This window comes from Dermacentor andersoni, unplaced genomic scaffold (assembly GCF_023375885.2).
Source record: "Dermacentor andersoni unplaced genomic scaffold, qqDerAnde1_hic_scaffold ctg00000033.1, whole genome shotgun sequence".
NCBI lineage: Eukaryota > Metazoa > Arthropoda > Arachnida > Ixodida > Ixodidae > Dermacentor > Dermacentor andersoni.
In genome coordinates this window covers 517,270-537,219 of record NW_027314755.1, presented here as the reverse complement: position 1 = coordinate 537,219, position 19,950 = coordinate 517,270, and positions in this window count along the sequence as shown.

The window sequence follows — 19,950 nt, the reverse complement described above, 5'->3', positions numbered from 1 at the left end:
TGCCGCTCCGCCGGCGCTGTGCGATCCAGAGAAGGGTCAGGTGCGCACGCGCGAACTTGCACAATACCCCTATATTTTGCACCCAACGTGGGGCCAGAGGTGTGACAGGTTGAGTCTGTTTGTGTGAGTGACTGCCACCACACGAACGAACCGTGGCAGCATACGGGGATGACTTACAGCCGTTGTATACGCTGTCGCAGTCAGTCATACCCTGCGGCAAACATTAGCCCTGGGAATTTGATAAGCTTCGAAGAGGGTAGCGCTACACATGAGGCGCTCTCTCCGGGAGGACGTATCTTTGAAGGCGTGAAGCACATTACGCCTAACCCTTCGCCAGAGTTCGCGGAGAGCACGGAGCCACAACGGCACACTTGTTCGACGCATCCCGCTCCTGTGCCAGACATTACTGGCCAGAGCGAGCCTCAGCAGGCACTGTTGCACAATGCGATGCGCTTGATTGAGAGGTTGACGGGTGCCGTGCAGAACACTCTGCTGACATCTGCCGCCGCATCTGCTAGACCGAGAGTGAGGGTGGACTTACCCATCAACAGCGGGTATCATGATTCAGTTAGCGTCAACGAATACCTCGATCGCGTGCTGACTTACCAGCGCGCAACTGGGCTGTCCGATGGCGCGATACTGGAACGCGTCGTACCAGTGTCGTTGACTGATCACGCTGTCCGCTGGTTCCGGCTTAGTGGCTACCGGTGTAGCACGCTGGCCGAGTTCCGAGCGACCTTACGCGAGGAATTCCTGCCCGCAGATTACGAGCGTCGTCCGCGGCGCGAGTTGGAGCTACGTACTCAGCATCCGGACGAATCCTTGCTCGGGTACGTAAGGGCGATGGACGAACTTTATCGTACCACTGACCCTTCTGCTCCGAACTGCGATAAGGTGGAGAGAGTCACGCGACAAGCTCATCCCACCTTCGCAGTGTACCTAAGGGGCAGCAAGTTCAGGGATTTGGATGAGCTGGCCTCGGAGGCAAAGCGCATACAGGCGGACATACTCGCCTCACGCTCATACCGACCTCCACCCCCAGCGTCGAGGGCACTTGAGCCGCGATCCGCGTGGAACGGGGACACTTTTCGCACTCGTTCCGGGGGCGATGGTGCGGTTGCTTTCAGTGACGGACAATTGAGAAACGGTTGGGACTTATCTGACCGGGCTCTCGACCCGTACACTTATGCCATGCGTGCAGCACGCGCTGCCGATGGCCCATGTATGCAGAATCGTGGTCGACATGCCGGCCCGAGGATGCCAGAGCAGAGCGTGTCTGCAAGGGAGCAGTCGATAGAGAGGTACAACGGTCAAACGGCGCGAGGCACTGGACGCCAAGCCCGACAAAGGCCGGCTCTCCTCTGTTATCGGTGCAACCAGCCCGGGCACTTCGCCCGGGGTTGCAGACAGCCTGCGAACCGAGAGCACGCGCTTTCGGGAAACGAGCGGGGCCGCCGGTGAGCAACGCTGCATGGCCGGCGGTGGTTACAGCGGCGCGAAGTGAGGCACATGAACTCGTTGCCCCGCTGGCTTGTCGTTTCGGACCACCCAACGACACGCCAGCGCCGCTCATAGAGGTTACAGTCGCCCGGCGCAGGTTTTTTGCGCTGTTAGACACAGGAGCAAGCGCTTCACTATTTGGCGACGAGGTGTGTGAACATCTCCGTCAGACGCTATCGACTGAGAGAGAGTAATGTGACCTTCCGACTCGCCAGCGGCACGGCGCACGTGAGCTGTGCTGCTTGGCTTGTGGTGCGGTGGGAGAAACGGGTGAGGCGACAACGCCTCGCTCACCTTCCCGGCCTGTCGGCTCCTATAATTCTTGGTAGAGACTTCCTCGCCAAGACGGGTATTGTTATTGACGTCTGCAACGGAGGATATAGGGAGCGAGCATGTGGCACCCTGAAACCTTTCGTTTCATTTCAAAAAGCGTCAGAGAGAACTTCGTTCGATGATGCTTCGCGCGCAGACCGACCCAACGATTGCCCGAAAAGGTCCCTTAGAACGGTTGCGGCCGGGTCGACATGCCGTCCGGCCAACCGCGCTGAGAAAAGAGGCGCGGAGGGGAACTGCTCCCCTCCCGCACAGCCCATAACCCCCGCTGCGGTGGCACAGTGTACAGCAGTGAGGGGCGAACGATACCACCCGCTGCTAAACGACTTAAGCAGTTTGTCGGGGGAAGAAAAGGCTCGCCTCTCATCGCTTCTGACTGAATATGACGCCGTATTCACAGAGCGGCCCGGTTGCACTACGCTATAGAGGCACAAAATTGAGACAGGAGACGCCTCTTCGTGGAAGTGTAATCCTCGGCCGATGAGTTTCGCTAAGAGGAAAGCACTAGACAGCGCTCTGGACGAACTGCTCGATACAGGCGTTGTTGAAAGGTCGGACAGCCCATCGGGTTTTCCTGTGGTGCTGGTTCCTAAAAAGGATGGGATGCCCCGCCTTTGTGTTGACTATCGCCGCCTGAACGAGGTGACACGCAAGGACGCATATCCGCTTCTTAGCATTCCCTCGATCGTATCCAACGTTGGCGGAGCGAAGTACTTCACTACGCTCGATGCAAGCAGAGGATACTTTCAGTTGGAGGTAGATCCCTGTGACCGAGAGACGACTGCCTTCACTTGTCACAGGGGACTTTTCCAGTTTACCCGTATGCCCTTCGGACTTGTCAGTGCGCCTACGACTTACCAGCGCCTGATGGACCGTGTCTTGGGTGACGCAAGGTGGCACTATGCTCTTGCTTACCTGGACGATGTTGTGGTGTACTCGCGTACCTTTGATGAGCACTTACGCCATCTCAGGGACGTGTTGGGGCGTCTGAGGTCTGCGGGGATAACGCTAAATCCGACCAAGACCAAGATCGCAGCAACCCGAGTAACGCTACTTGGGTTTAAACTTGATAACGGACGCCTTCTGCCGTGTGATGACAAGGTTCAGGCATTATTGAACTACCCATCACCGGCAGACATAGGTGGACTGAGACGCTTTTTGGGGCTGGCAAACTTCTATCGACAGTTCATCCCAAACTGCGGTGCACTGCAAGCCCCCTTGACTATGCTGTTGAGGAAAGGTGAGCAGTGGAGGTGGGGTCCCGAGCAAGAGGAGGCACTGCGCAACCTCGTAAACGCGCTCGTGGAAACCACCGAGTTAAGGCTACCAGACTTGAACAAAGAATTTGTCATACATACGGACGCCAGCGACCTTAGCCTAGGAGCGGTTTAGCTCCAACAGCAAGAAGGTAGTTTGAGCCCGGTAGCTTTTGCCAGCCGCTCTTGACTCCCGCAGAGAAAAATTGCTCCGTGACCGAAAAGGAATGTCTGGCGATCATTTTCGCTCTCAAAAAGTTCGACTACTATATTGATGGAGTCCCATTCATTATTGAGACCGATCATATGGCACTAACTTGGCTTAGGCGCTTAGGAGAGCCGAGCGGCCAGCTGGCGCGGTGGGCACTTCTCCTGCAGCGATACGACTTTACCGTTCGCTACAGGAGAGGAAAGAACAACGTTGCGGCGGACGCACTTTCGCGCGCGCCCGTTGACCGTGAGAAGAGTAACATTACTACTCAACTCACCTCGCCCGAAACTGAGTTTGAGAGCGGACTAACCGCTGCAATGATTGAGGTCGTCAGGAGGGGTAACATTAATACCCATCGTGACTCCTCAGTGACTCAGCCTAAGAGCAGAGTAACTGTTACAATGCTCGACGGCGCTGGTCCCGAAGGAAGGGCGGACGAACCCCCTTCTCAGGACGAAAGCGTGAACCACTTGGACTGCGTCAGTTCAGTGGGGAGCGTGTTCGGCAGAAAGGAGCTGTTAGAGGCAAAGCGGGAGGATCCGTTTTGTAAGAAAGTGTTTGAGGGGCTCTGGGAGCTCGGCGGCGCGGCCGTGGCGCACATGGACGCAGCTGGTATTGCTCTGGGTGCGCAGCGCTCCGAAACAGCTGGTAATGCTGTGAGCGCGTTGGATTCCTACCTGCTAGACTCTGACGGCGTCCTGCTGAGATATATTCCCGCGGAGAAGGATACACATGAGTCCTTCAAAGCGGTGATACCACGCATTCTGACAGGAGCACTTTTAGGCTACTTTCACGATACGTGCCTGGCTGGGCATGCAAGTGGCCCTAAGACTTATCTGAAGTTGTGCCGCTTTGCTACCTGTCCTGGAATGAAGCGGGATGTGATGCGCTACGCCCGCTCTTGTAACGTGTGCCAACGCGTGAAGCTGCGTGGGGGCCGACCACCCGGGCTCATGCAGCCGATCAATAGCCGAACACCGTGGCAAATTGCGGCATGTGACGTCATGGGACCTTACTCCAGGACACCGAGCGGGAACCGATTCCTTCTCGTAGTCACAGACCATTTCAGCAAGTGGGTGGAACTTTTCCCCCTACGGAAGCTGACGGCACGCGTAATCATGGGAAAGCTGATCGAGGAGTTCACACGATTCGGCTATCCTGAGCAGTTGATAATGGAGAATGCGTCCTACTTCACTGCCAAACTCTTCGTGGACTCTTTTCCAGCTCTCGGCATTAAGCACAGGAGAACAACCACGTACCATGCCCAGGCGAATCCCACTGAGCGTGTGAACCGCAACATCAAGCACATGCTCGTTGCATTTGCGGGGACGCACAATGAGTGGGAAGCTTGTCTTCCTGAAATTGGATTTGCAATCAGGTTGATAGTGAATCCATCGACTGGGTGTACATCCGCCACCCTCAACCTTGGAAGGGAGCTGTTGAATCCGGTAGAGCTTACTCTACAGGAGCGAAGCAGCACGGAACTGGTTTTTTCGTCGGCACGCGCCGATTATACGACTGGGCTGCGCGCGAAGGTAACGGAGGCTTTACGAAAAGCGCGACGGAACCTGAACACTGCACGTGCCGAGCAGAAAGCGCAGTACGACCGCACTCATCGGGAAGTTCACTACAAAGTGGGCGACCTGGTGTTGAGACGGAATCACGTCCTGAGCGACGCCAGTAAGAAATTCTCAGCTTCTCTGGCGCCGAAATGGACAGGACCGCACCGGGTGCAAGAGACTGTCTCTTCGCTCGTGTACAGGCGGCCGGACTTGAAGACCAATTAGCCGACCGGTTCGTGTCTGTGATCGCAAACCCTACTACGACAGAGGGAGCGAGTGGCCCGAGGAGAACGCTCTCCCGCGCCCTCAGGCAGCGGCATCGGGTGGCACAGCTCGACGTTCGAGCCCAGTGCGGCGTTATAACTTGCAATCTCGGCAGAACTAACTCTGTCCGGTTCGCTGAGGCTATTTTATTGTGCGCGATATCGGACGGAATGCTCCTCCGATGTCTAGCATGCAGGCTTCTAGAGTGAGCACGCGCTTTCTCTTTGGAAGAAGCGAGAGGGGCTGACCAAATTGTCGCAGCAGCAGACCGCCCATCGGGAGCCGTGCAACAACAATCAAGCAGGAAGAAAAGACCGTCTCCGCTGTGAGTAGGAACGAGCAGGCCGTAAGCAGTCAGCAGCGCAGTTCAGGCAACAGGCGGCGAGAAAATAAGTTCCTCCGGCGGCCAACAACGAGGTGAAAGCGCAGCGAGCGACTTCCGGTCCGCAATGGTCGCAGCGGCGCAGAATTCGCCGAACCGCACCGCACAGTTCCGCGACCGAGTTGCGAGGCCCGCAACCAAGCATCCAGCCTCAAGGCCGAGCCAAAGACTTCGCCCGCAAGGACAGAGTGGACCCCTGCTGCGCAGCGAGGTGCAAGCCATCGTTAGGGGTGTGTCGGCGCGCCTTTGCCGATCATGCGTGCCGACACCCGCGAGGGTGCGCAACGACAGAGAGAGCTGTGTCGGGACGAAAAGAAAGAAACGGCTTCGACCATACCAGAGGGCAACGACCTCTGGGAACATCAAAAGACAGCTGTCCTGCGCCATATCGAGGCTGGTTCGGGGATAGCGTCAGCATAAACAGCCACGGGAAATCCAGGGGCCCTTTCGCCACCACGGACCGGCACGTCCGACGAGGCAGGCGACGCCGCCGAGAACCAAGGTGACCCGGACCCAGCAGCCTTCTTGCCTTCTACTACATCCCGTTACTGGCAAGCTGCTCCGTACCATCATTCGATGTTCAGGCCTGGCTCGCGACTACCCACACGGCAACAACGGCGGTCTGCAGCTAGAGCTGCTCCCTCACCAACATGGACTCAAACCGTGTTGCTGTCGGAGTAGCATGTCCCTCTTAGAAAAGCCTGAGGTAACGGCGGCCTCTTAGCGGCGAAAGGGTTGTTTTAAGCAGGGGAGGGGATGTGGGGATCGCACGCGCATCCCGATATCTCCGGAGCGGCCACGCGGTTATCACGCGATAATCACGTGCTCGCTCGCGGAGGGTAGCTGGGGAGAGGGCACCTTCGCCGCTCCCGCTGCTCTTCGCGCCTGGCCGCGACGCTGCAGCCAAGGCACCCCGTTCCCTCCTTTCCCTTTCTTGGAACCGGGTAGACTCCCTCTCCGCCGCTCGGGGAGAAGCGCTATTCCCCAGATACACCGTTGTCTTTCGGCTGAGGAGCTTGCGACAGGCCGCATCTCAATTCAGCCGCTGAGACCGCCGCACGCCGTCCCCCTGCTGTGCTCGGCCTTTGTGAGCGACTGACCACCCCAGGGCCAGAGCGCGGATCCACTCTGGGTGAGCTGAACTTTTATCAGCCTCTTCTGTGGCTCCCACCTTGTGCGGTTTATTTCGCCCCAGACGTGCGGAACGCTCCGCCGCTGTGGTTTTGTTTTGTGTTGTATTTGTATGTGTGGTTGCTGTTGTTGTCAGTTGGTATACTTGTTCTCAAAGGTGAATAAACACCTTAGGTCGAGACTCACCCTGTCCTCCCTGGCCTGAACCCACCGTGGTCGCAACTCACTGCGAACCGCGGGTTAGGGGTCACAGCTGTGACTGTTAGGGCTGCTGCGGAAGTGCTAGCGAGCGACTGGTGCTCCGCCGGCGCTGTGCGATCCAGAGAAGGGTCAGGTGTGCACGCGCGAACTTGAGTAATACCCCTATAACATTTAGTTTTCTGCAGATTAGTGTTTAGGCCCAGCCTTCTGCTTTACCTCTCCAGATCAGCGATCATGCATTGTAATCGGTCCCCTGAGTTACTAAGCACGGCAATGTCGTCAGCGAATCGCAAGTTACTGAGGTATTCTCCATTAACTCCTATCCCCAATTCTTCCAAATCCAGGTCTCTGAATACCTCCTGTAAACGTGCTGTGAATAGCATTGGAGAGATCGTATCTCCGTGCCTGACTCATTTCTTTGTTGTGATTTTGTTGCTTTCTTTATGGTGGACTACGGTGGCTGTGGAGCCGCTATAGATATCTTTCAGTATTTTTACATACGGCTTGTCTACACACTGATTCTGTAATGCTTCCATGACTGCTCAGGTTTCGACTGAATCAAACGCTTTCTCGTAGTCTATTAAAGCTATATATAACGGTTGGTTATATTCCGCACATTTCTCTATCACCTGATTGATAGCGTGAATATAGTCTATTGTTGAGAAGCCTGTACGGAATCTTGCCTAGTCCTTTCGTTGAGAGCAGTTTAAGGTGTTCCTGATTCTATTTGCGATTACCTTGGTAAATGCTTTGTAGGCAACGGACAGTAAGCTGATCGGTCTTTAATTTTTCAAGTGTTTGGCGTCCCCTTTCTTATGGATTAGGATTATGTTAGCGTTCTTCCAAGATTCCGGTACGCTCGAGGTCATGAGGTATTGCGTATACAGGGTGGCCAGTTTTTGTAGAACAATCTGCCCACCATCTTTCAACAAATCTGCTGTTACCTGATCCTCCCCAGCTGCCTTCGCCCTTTGCACAGCTCCCAAGGCTTTCTTTACTTCTTCCGGCGTTATTTGTGGGATTTCAAATTCCTCTAGGCTTTTTCTCTTCCATTATCATCGTGGGTGCCACTGGTACTGTATAAATCTCTATAGAACTTCTCTGCCACTTGAACTAGCTCATCAATATTGGTTATGATAATGCCGGCTTTGTCTCTTAACGCGTACATCTGATTTGTGCCAATGCTATCCATATTATACATATATAAATATATATATATATATATATATATATATATATATATTTATTTATTTATATATATATATATATATATATATATATATATATATATATATATATATATATATTACAGGAATGTTGGGAGTATAGCAGGTTATATTTATAATACATACAGAAAATCAGTCTGAATAGTTAAGATCGCTGACCACCAGCAACCCGCAGCAGCCGGCGTCGCGCGAACTTCTTCCTTTCTTCGTTCATGCTTCGGTAACAGGTCCCCCGAGTGCTGAAGCGCCGTCTCCGCACATGTTAGGCGAAGAATTGCGAGCGCGGTATGGCTTCAGCCACGAAACGTGCACTTTGTAAACAGGCACCGGACACGAGGATGGGTGAAACTGTAACTGCGTAATCTCGTAATTGACGTCGTTAGCTTGACGCAGGACTTGATAAGGCCCTGAGTAGCGAGATAAAAGCTTCTGGGAGAGGCCGACCCGATTACATGGTGACCAAAGGAGCACCCAAGCACCTGGGTCGAACTGAACATTGCGATGGCACTGGTCGTAACGCTCTTTCTGCAGATGCTGCGAGGCCAATGAGCGAGATCGGTCGATTTGACGCGCCATGTGAACGCGATCGACGACTTCGCGAGCGTACTCAGTGGCAAGACGGAGCACAGAAGGTAGGATGGTGTTGAAGGGCAATGTGGGGCCGCGACCATACAAAAGATGAAAGGGCGTATATCCTGCGGTGTCATGTCGGGACGGGTTATGCGCGAATCTCACGTAGGCCAGCGCGGCGTCCCAGCCGCGGAGATTGTTGGAGACGTACATCGACAGCATCTCTGAGTGTGCGGTTGAGACGTTCCGTAAGACCGTTCGTTTGTGGGTGGCAGACGGTGCATAGCTTGTGCTCAGTGGAAGAAGAGCGCAGGAGGTCGTCCACTACTCGAGAAAAGAACGAGCGGCGGTGGTCCGTAAGTAACTGTCGAGGTACAGCATGCTGCTGAATGACGTCGTGAAGGAGAAAATTGGCGACGTCTGTTGCGCAACTAGTCGGCAACGCCTTTGTTATCACGTAGCGTGTCGCATGGGCAGTATCGACGGCGATCCACTTGTTCCTTCAAGTCGTCGTCGGTAAAGTGCCAAGCAGGCCAAGGCCTACACAAAAGAATGGTTCAGACGGAACTTCAATTGGATAGTGTCGTCCGCCAGATGGCAAGGGAGGTGCCTTCCGGCTTTGACACAATTCGTAAGTTGCCACATAACGACGCACAGAGCGTTAGAGACCCGGCCAGAAGAACCGACGTCGTACGCGGTCTTATGTACACCAAACTCCAAGGTGACCCGCTGTCGGTGCATCGTGAAGTTCTTCGAGAACGACTGATCGCAGATGACGAGGAAGGACAAGCAGCAACTCAGGGCCATCAGGGTTGCTATTGCGGTGGTAAAGGATGCCGTAGTGTAGCGCGAACATGTGGCACGTGCCATTGGTGCTACCAGATTGCACTTTAGCGATGATGGACTGTAAGGATGCGTCGCGTTATTGTTCAGTGCGTATGTCGGTCATATCAGTCAAAGCCATCACGCAGGTCACAGGATCATGTGCAATAGGATTAGGGGGATCCACGGGGTGACGGGAGAGGCAGTCGGTGTCCTTGTGCAGACGTCCAGACTTACAGTTGACAACAAATGAAATTTCCTGAAGCCGGAAAGCCCAGTGACCAAGCCGTCCTCTGGGGTCCCGGAGGGAAGATTGGATGACTCGACGTTCAGCATGCGATACCCGATATGGACGCCGACGAATAGGATTCGTGTCCCCAGTGTTTATGCGGTGGTGAGCGACAGATGTTTGGCCTAAAGGCCTGCCGCCTAAATCAAATATGTCGTTGTACGATTCAAGCAGGAGGCGTATGTCCGTGGACTGTGCAGAGGTGTGGTCAGGTGCAATCATTGTCCCGAAGTTATCCGTTAAGGAAGCAGAGCTGTGAGCTGAAATTGGCACTAATAAGCCACTCTCGGCATTCAGATTCTCAGTATCAAATTCGGAACCACTAGAAACGCTGGCCGAGAACATGCCGGCCGGAATCACTTGAGGGCACAGGCTGAAATTCAGGAGCGGTAGAACAATGTCGTTGTTATTCACCGTGACAATCGTATGCGGAACAGCAACGTTCCGGTTCAAAAGCACGTGAATGATAGGGCGAAGCACATATTCACCCTCAGGAACCTGTGGTTGGGCGGTCAAAGTGACGTAAGTGACTGCCTCGTGTGACAGGCGCACATCGTGAACCGAGCACAAGCGCGGAGGGGCGGTGCTCGGAGCATCGGCAAGTTGAGGCAGATCCAACTGAAGAACGCCGCTCGCGCAGTCGATGGGAGCAGAATGAGTGGATAAAAAATCCGTCGTGAGTGCACTTGTCGATCACAGCAAAGAGAACAGAAGTAGGGCGGTGGGCTTTAATTAATGCGCCGTACACATTCCAAAAAGAACCAGCACGCTCCCGTCGGCCACACGAAGCACTACGGCAGCTGCTTGGTGACGACCTTCTTTAAACGTCTACGTAGCCTAGCCCTCATCACAGACACAGGACCTCCAGTATCGACAAGAGCTCGGACAGGTACACCGTCTATTTTAACGTCAATTACACTTCTCTTCGTGGGCACATACAGAGGTTTGCTGCAGTAGTAGGCAAAGCAGCACCAACACCGATGGCTGCATTTCTTAGTTTTCCTAAAGGGTGCGGCCAAAAGCCACAGGGGTCGATAGGCGACGTGGCTGCGGCGAGCGGGAAGATGGGCGACGTGTTTGCGGTGAACGAGACTGGTGTCCGCGCGGCGATGGTGAGCGGCTGTACCACGTGTTCCTAGTAGAGTTGTCGGCGCTGTTAGACTCAGCCGTGGGCGAAACATTGCGGATATTTCCATCAAAAAGGCTCATGTTGGTCGGCGTGTGAGGTGTTGAGGGCCACGAGTTGCGACAGTATCGGGCGACATTACCAATGCGGCGACAGTTGAAACATATCGGCTGGTCGTCCTCAGTTCTCCACTCAGTCGGGCCGCGATAACGCGGAGAGAAGCGGCGGAGTGGAGCGAAAGTAATAGAAGGGCGTTCGTTTGCTGTGGGATGGGCAACTGCGCACACAGAATATAAACCAATTTTTTCAAGTTCCTGGCAAACGATAGCTGGTACCAGCGGAACTGAAAATGTGGTAGCAGCAGGGCTGCGCCAACAGAAAGCTACGGGCGCCATCGCATCCATTTCACGTCTAACGATTCGCACCACTTCCTCTGATGGGGACTCATGCTGCTGTGCGGCTCGATCTTCACACGTCCACGTTGCGGCAGGATTGGGAAGTCTGGCGAATGGTTGCAAGACGCGCCGGCTTTTGGCCTGCTTGATTTGTCGGCACTCTTTAATGATTTCATCAACTGTAGAGCAGCTTTTTCACATGAGCAGATTAAACGCGTCGTCAGCAATGCCCTTAAGCACGTGCGCGACCTTCTCAGCGTCTGTCTTGTCGTGGTCGGCCTTACCACAAAATGCCAACACGTCCTGGATTTAAGAGACATAGGATGCTGTGGGGGATTGGGCACGGGATGCCAGTTCTTACTTTGCGCCAATTTCATGGCCGGCTGGCTTGCCAAACAACACTGTCAACTTCTCTTTGCATTGGTCCCAGCTGGGTAGTTCCTCTTTGTGGTTTTCGTACCACACCTTTGCCGTGCCTCTTAGGAAGAACAACAGGTTAGCTAGCATGAGCGTAGGGTTTCATCGGTTGATTCCACTCACGCGTTCGTACATGGCCGCCCACTCTTCAACGTCGGCGCCATCGGTCCCTCAGAAAGTTCCAGGATCCTTGGGTTGCACAACGACAACTAAAGCTGACAGCGATGTAGCATGCGACGGTGACGTAGGACGCGGCAAAGACATTGATCTCGAGCGCTCACCGTCATTCATGGTGCAGATGGTGATGTGACGTTCACTGCGGAGCTCCGTTTACAGCCATGGTACCCCGCACCTCTCACCTATATTTCACGGTGATGTGGCGAGTATCGACGATTATATTTACAATATATACACAAAATGAGTGAGTAGTTAAGATGGCTGGCCACCAACAACACGCAGCAGCCAGCGTCTCGCGATATTCTTCTTCCTCTCTTCGTTCATCCTTCCATAACACCACATATATATATATATATATATATATATATATATATATATATATATATATATATATATGTAGGTGAAGAAACGAACGCGCACACTTATGAAAATAGTATTTTTAATGTGGTAACGTTTAAGCCAAGGCCCGGCCGAAACCTTAACCATTGCAAATGAAATTTTCGTAAAGGTGCGCCTTCATTTCTCCCATTATCTATGCACTGGACTTACGGAATGTTTCCTTATATATATATATATATATATATATATATATATATATATATATATATATATATATATATATATATATATATATATATACACATTCACCACCTTCCCGCACATACACCTTCTTCCCTTTTGACACTCTTAAACCTAATGCTTGAAAAGTCTAACCTAACTTTAGAAGTCAAAGTGCCCGCAACTCAGTTACATCACTCATGTATAGTTTGGAATGCACGTCATCGGCTCTTTCTGAAGTTTAGGAAAAGTACAGACGTTACCGCAAGCGGCAATTGGGCATCCGAGCTGCAACAATGGAGCGTGCCACGTAAGGTGTGTAAAATGACTTAGGCGCATGAGGAAAACATTATCTCAATACCTAATGCATGCCCATTCTTTGCGCAATCGTGGTTGAAATTTACAAGTTTGAAGCACCAAAAGCTCCCCTGCAAGGTATTAAATTTGCCCCACACGGCTCCTACATATCGAGGAAAACTGATTACGGAATTTTAATTACTCACTCATTCCATCTTTCTTATTTGTTTTCTGATTCAGTTGCCCACAATGTAAATTTCGTACTTGAAGAAAAAATGAGACCAGAAATGGTTGGCTGGGTATGCATCGTGCTACAATTGTTAAGACAGTACTCTAAGTGTATTTGCACCCGAGAGCCGACACTTACCAAGGCGGGCGGGACGTCCTGATCGCCTGTGAAATTTGTGCACTTATCGAAGAACGTAAAGTTTCCGATGTCATCGGTGAACACGTCGGGATACTTTGGCCGGTACCAGCGGCCTTTCATTGTCACAGAAGCGGTCCTCGCCGTGTGGAGCTGGTTGCGGACTAGCTGCGCGAGCTGCGTCACGGACTGGCGCTGGCATAGCCGACAGCATGCGACATGGAAAACATCAGCCAGACAGACGGATACGTTAATGAAAAGATCCGTTCGCCTCATACGCCCTGTGTCTATATTCATATATGGGATCGTCAGAACCCTTAAGAGACAGCCAGCCAGCCAGCCAGCCAGCCAGCCAGCCAGCCAGCCAGCCAGCCAGCCAGATAGATAGATAGATAGATAGATAGATAGATAGATAGATAGATAGATAGATAGATAGATAGAGATAGATAGATAGATAGATAGATAGATAGATAGATAGATAGATAGATAGATAGATAGATAGATAGATAGATAGATAGATACCAGCGCTATAACTGTTTCAGTACGCCATCTCTCGCCCCTTCAGATAAAAATCGCTTCGAGAAGAGTGTTACTGATACTCTATTATACTCATATACGCACACTTCAGCTCGACACACACTACAAGAGGCCCATCGACTGCTTGCGCAAAATTTAGTTGCCGTTCATCATATGTCTTGTGGCAAACGTTCGCGTTTCACTAACTGTACTGTTTCAGCTTACTGTTTGAAGATGAACCAGCTATAGCCACGACAACAATAACGCAACTCACCATCGTGTGTCCGTAGAGTAAGTGGATGGTGTTATGGTGGTGCAATACGCTGGGCGGCATTGTCTGGCAGTCCGGGCGGTCGGCGTCGCGGTACGAGAAGTGCGACACGGCCACGATCAGATCAGGCAGGTATATCTTCCTGCGGACGCCAGAACAATGGAACACGGCTCGGTTTAGTCACCCGATAGCCTCTAGTATACACGGCATCCCAGCAATCGTGCACCAAGATTTAAAAAACAGCGCAATTGCCTTACTCAAAGAAAACCTAGTGCACATTGTTTCTAGCACAGTGGAGTAGCCACCAGTAACCTTTTTCGTTACTAAAATTTAATAACGTAATTGTAATTAATTATCTTACTCAAGAAGCACTGTCCCAATTATCGAAGTGTCAATGAGGCATTTGTAGTCACCCTCAAATGACATCTAACTGCGGTAAACGAGAAGAGAGGGGGTTAACCGAGGGTCCCGATTTTTATTAGTCATATCATAAGAAGCCAACAAACATTGACACCAAGGACAACATGGGGGAAATTACTTGTGCTTAATAAATGAAATAAGGAAACGATAGATTAATGGAAATTAAAGTGGATGAAAAAACAACATGCCGCAGGTGGGAACCGAACCCACAACCTTCGCATTTCGCGTGCGATGCTCTACCTGTTGAGCTACCGCGGCGCTGTTTCCCCATCCACTTTCTTGGGTATTTATGTGTACTAGTAGAACCCTGGGAGTGTTAGCCAGCGCCACCACTCACAGACCTTGGCGGCAGACGAGGAACATCTTTTTTGGCCGCAGGCGTCACGAGAACGTGATCTTTTGGGGTGAAGGCAACTGGTCAATAAACCCACACATGCTACCTGAAGGCATCAATGTTGCCGGATTCGAGACCCTCGTTATGTAATATGTAATGTTGTACTTGGTGTCAATGTTTGTTGGCTTCTTATGATATATCTAACTGCGGTGTTATCTGTGACGTACGAAGTGCGTAGAATTTTTCCTGGTCGTAAAGAAATCTCGCGAAAAATGAAAAATACTAGGTTACTGCGTTCTCACGTGCATCATCAAGCAGCGCCCTCAAATAAACTGATTGAAAGCAACCGCTTTGCCGGTCGCAAACCTGAAGAGACAGCGCATCACCTTGATAATGGTACGCAAGGAGCACAAACAGCAGTTTTCTGCACTTCGCGGCTATTCCTTCGTCTCATTTCTGCGTCACATTTATTATCTGTCATTCAAGGCCGACTGATCAAATTCATAACAAAAGCCCCTTGATAACGAGTCCAAAGCGCCGCTCTTACCACGCACGAATCGCGAAAGCAATGGAATAGGCATAGAATGTTATTAAATCCTGGCTCTACTCAGACCGCATCGAAAGAGTGCGCACGCAGCTATATTTCGCACCAGAAACTTGCTTCGAACCAATGCCAAAATTAAGTGACGGTTTTATTTCTCATCAGTGTGCGTACGTGCTGCAAAAAACAGGTTCGAGGCAAAAAATAAAAGCAATATAAATAGACCGAGAAGCGACCAACATGTAGAGAAAAGGCAAAACCAATGCGTTCAAGAAAGTAAGCGTAACACTTCCGATTGTGCCGAATTGGCAATCGCGGCATCTGCAGAAAAAAAAAATAAGAATCAGATATCAGTGTGCGCTTGTTATCAGTGCTTTCGTAAGTGTCGTTGAACACCAGCTGCGGCCTAGAGGAAGTGTCCGAATAGATCTCCTACGCAGTACTGAGTCCGCTTTATTGCATCGTGAGTGGCTTTTTTGATGATCAGCGCTGGGATTCAACGGCACAAATCCGTTATCCTTGCCTTGAGCTCACCTGATGGCGTGGTATCCATCATGTAAGCACAATCGTTCACATAACCCCAAAGGAAGACATCAAGTGGAGAGAGGTTGGGTGACCTTGCCGGATAATTTACAGGCCTGTGCCTTTGAATCTATTGCGCATCAAAAGTCACATCCAGCCAGTTTCCTGCTCTGATGGTATGGTGTGCCGGCACCCAATCTTGCTGATACCATGCAAGTGGAAGACGTGAAAGCGGGACTTCGCTGAGAAACTAATCCACCTCTCCTTCAAGGGTTTCGTCCACGTAACGCTGTCCAGCCAGTGTGTCATCGAATAACATGGGATCGATTATAGCACCGGCGTAAATACCGCGCTGCACATTGCACAACCACTGTTACTGGGGCCGAGTGCGCTTTAACCAGTGCGTATTAGAGTCACTTCAATACTGCGCATTATGCAAATTTAGCTGGGCGTTTCTGTGAAAATTGGCTTCACCTGTCCACATAATGTTGCGCAAAAGGTCGACTTTTGTGAGGACCCTATGCGAAAAACCTAGACAATTCTGCAGGTCTTCTCTTTTCAAGTATTGGTGCAGGTTAAGGTGGTATACGGTTGAAAGGTCGAGTCATTTCAAATCCTCCGAATTGATTACTTGGAAATTTGTACCTGGGCGGCCACGTCCTGCACGCTGGCATGAGGGTTTTGGGCCATAAATACTAGAACATCCGTGCGCAGCTAGGACTTAAAAATGGCGTCCTCTGTCATTGTTCTTAAACCGGCCGGTTCGTCTGAGGTCTTCATAATTTCTTATGACCACCGACGCATTTGGTCTACCGCCACACTTCCATGATTGATATATCTTTGCGGCCTTGCTCTTCTTGACATTTGCAGCTCACAAGGCAAGGATCATGTTTGCCTTCTGCTAATTAGAGAAGGACATTGCGACTGTAACGAAAAGAAACACACATTAATACCTTTGCACTGACGTTGTCAATTCTTCTTTGTGGTGATAGCTTTTGTGGCAAAGAAAAAAGAACTATTCGTCCACTTTATCTACGCTAAGAGGACAGCTATCACAGCTTCTTTCCAACTTTCGGCCGAGGCGCAGTAGATAAGGCACTAGCTCGATCTCAATAGACAGGTTTAGAATAGCGTTCGTCGCCTCACGTACGTTAAACGTAAACACCTTAGCTGGACGATATGGTGCACGTCTTTTCAAGACCTATAGTTTACCCTACGGGAACGCACAGGTAAGGAAGACGTTACAAAACAGGGCGCCGTCTGGTGCCTCCTGCCAAACGTATCCAAGCCAAGACAAGACATTAGCACCCATCATGTTGTTGCTATGCGGACGCATTTAATTGGGCCTAAGGGCGCCGGAATCACCGAATGATCTCAGAAATTGGACGCGATACGCACTAATAATTAACGGTTCAGGTGAGTCTAGAGAGAGTGAAAGCTCATTTCAATAGTTGCTGGTGATCAACGCGAGTGAGAGCGTAGCCATCACGATAATTCACGCTGAACCGGGAGCCAAGGGTGCCACCATGTTCGACAGCGCTATTTATTAGCGTCCGTAAATATTACGAACGTTAATCTGGTCAAATAGCGTACGTTATCACAGCGCACGTTAACCGCAGAAATCCAATAACGTTCCGAGCATGCGTAGTGTGGACGACGCTATTTCTTTGCATACCTAATGTGTTTACGTTCGGTCGTAAACGGTAAACTAAACCTGTCTAATATTTTACAGTGGAGCTGCTATGCGATAGGTTCTGGCGGCTCGTGTGCGTAGTCAAAAAATATTGCGGCCATCTTAGAGCTCTCGAGAGTTAAATTAAGGGGTTTTACGTGCCAAAACCACTTTCTGATTACGAGGCACGCCGTAGTGGACGACTCCGGAAATTTCGACCACCTGGGGTTCTTTAACGTGCACCTAAATCTAAGTACATGGGTGTTTTGACATTTCGCCCCCATCGAAATGCGGCCGCCGTGGTCAGGACTCGATCCCTCGACTTCGTGCTCAGCAGCCCAACACCATAGCCACTGAGCCACCACGGCGGGTGCCCCAGAGCTGAAAGAGGTAAAGCATCAAGCAAAAGCATGTCGCCTGGTATGCCCCAGTTGTGTTTAATCGCGATAAGTGTCAAAACGTATCGTGATCTTTAAAAAAGAAGTCGCAACTTCGCGACTTATAACTTGGGAACATTCGCCTACTAAGTGAATTACCAAGCATATGGTGTCGGCACGCTCGAGCGAACATGAACACATTACACTCGATGAGCGCGCACACGTGCTGGGAGAACGCTGGTGTGAGTAAGCGCGGCAGCAGCAGCGAGCGAAATAACCTTCGTGTGGTCTACCGCTTCAACGCAAAAGCGGCGAACACACAGCGCGCACAAAGGTATGAGCCGTCAGCAGAATATTTTCAAGATACGGCGCGCGCGACCGCACACGGCACATTTGTTGCCGGAGTCGAAGCCGCCTTCCTCCCAACCCTCCCGCGCTGCCTTCTCGCATGCCTCCTTACATGGCGCGCGAGATTGAGCCGCGATCATGAGTTCCGCTTGCATACGGCCGCGAAACGCGCAGTTGCTGCCCCTAAAATCCCTTGACAATTTGAAAGTACCGCTACTCTTCGAACTCTGCCGCCGCCGCGCGACCTCCTCGCCTCCTCTTCGCTACTTGCGCGTCCCCTCCGCGGCAACCACTATTGCCCCCGCTTTTCTGAACGACGATTGGTGTTCGTGCCGTTGCTCGTAGAAACGCGCGGATGTTGCGTTTCGCTCGTGTTTTTCTATTTCGTTCGCGCCATTTTTCTCATCAGCTCTGCTGGCTCGGCGCTTTAGCTCGGTGTAGCGAACATTGTACGTTGTTTCCTGCTCTTGTGCTAGCGTTATGCTGTGCTGTTGCGAACATAACTGCAGCAAGAAGCCTGAAGATGGTTTTGCCGTTTTTATGATACCGCAAAGAAAGCGTGACGGCTTGCGCAGGAAGCAGTGGCTGCATAATATTGGCCGAAATAACTTTGTTACGAAAAAGAACAGCGCTGTTTGCGAGGTGAGGCGTCTTTCCTATTGCTCGTAGTAAAGCGTCCCGTAATGCTGAATTTTCTTCATTCTTCCGGCCTGCTCACCAGCGTTTTTGTTGCGGTAATTTGTACGTTACATAAAATGGGGTTTGTCATAAGTATGCTAAATATTCTGTCGCGGCCCCATCACCTCGAGCGTCGCCAACTGCTGTTATTCAGTCGGAAACGCAGCACTATGGATTCTTGAAAGATTCTTGGTAGATTCTGCTTTCCGCTGTGAGCAATTATGAGCGAAGATACAGCCGCTTCATCACACTTTTCGCGATTGTCAGGATAGGCTGCCTGTTTTACTGAAAATTGATATAGCGGCTTGTAGAGGAGCTTTTATTTCTAGCTTACGTTGATATGTGCGTCAGTCAGATAGAATGAATGCAAACCCTGAAAAAATTAGTGGCATGTATACCTGTGGTATTGCGGGTGATGAGCGCTAGCTAGTCCACATTGTTTTTTTTTCTTTAAGTTTTAAAGCGAAAGTTTCACATTTCTTTCAAGGTCGCGTTGTGAACAGAAAATATAACGTTACCCAAGGTAGGCCAGAGACGACCCAAGCATGTCCACCTCTGTACAAGGGAATGATTAGCCAATTAGTGATTCATTAGTGATAGAATTAAGGTGGATTAGGAAGGATTAAGGGGATTAGACTGTATTAAGGAGAAGTGAGGTTGGTTAGAGTGTATTAGGGCACATTAGGGTGGATTAAGGCGGATTATGGTTGAGAAGCTGTATTAAGACCGATTAGGGTGGATTAAGGTGCATGAACAGGAATTAGGAAGGATTAAGGTGGATGAACGGGTGTTAAGGACGAGTATGGTAGATTCAAGTGAATTAGGACGATAAAGATGGATTAGGACGGATTAGGATGGATTAGGGTCTATTAAGGTGTATTGAGCAGGATAAACGTGGAAGAAGGTACATGAAAGAGGATTAAGATGTATGAAAGAGGTTTAAGGTGGATGAAAGAGCATTAGGGTGGATTAAGGTGAATTACAGTTGATGGAGGAGTATTAAGACCGATTAGGGTACATTAATATGGATTAGGGTGGAAAAGGGTGGATTATGGAAGACTGAGGCGCACGAACAAGGATTACGTAGGATTAGCGAGGATTGAAGTGGATGAAGGAGGTCTAAGGTTGTAAAGCCTACTGTAATAAACCTTGATGCATACTAATCTTTCGTCCACCTCAATCCTCCTTAA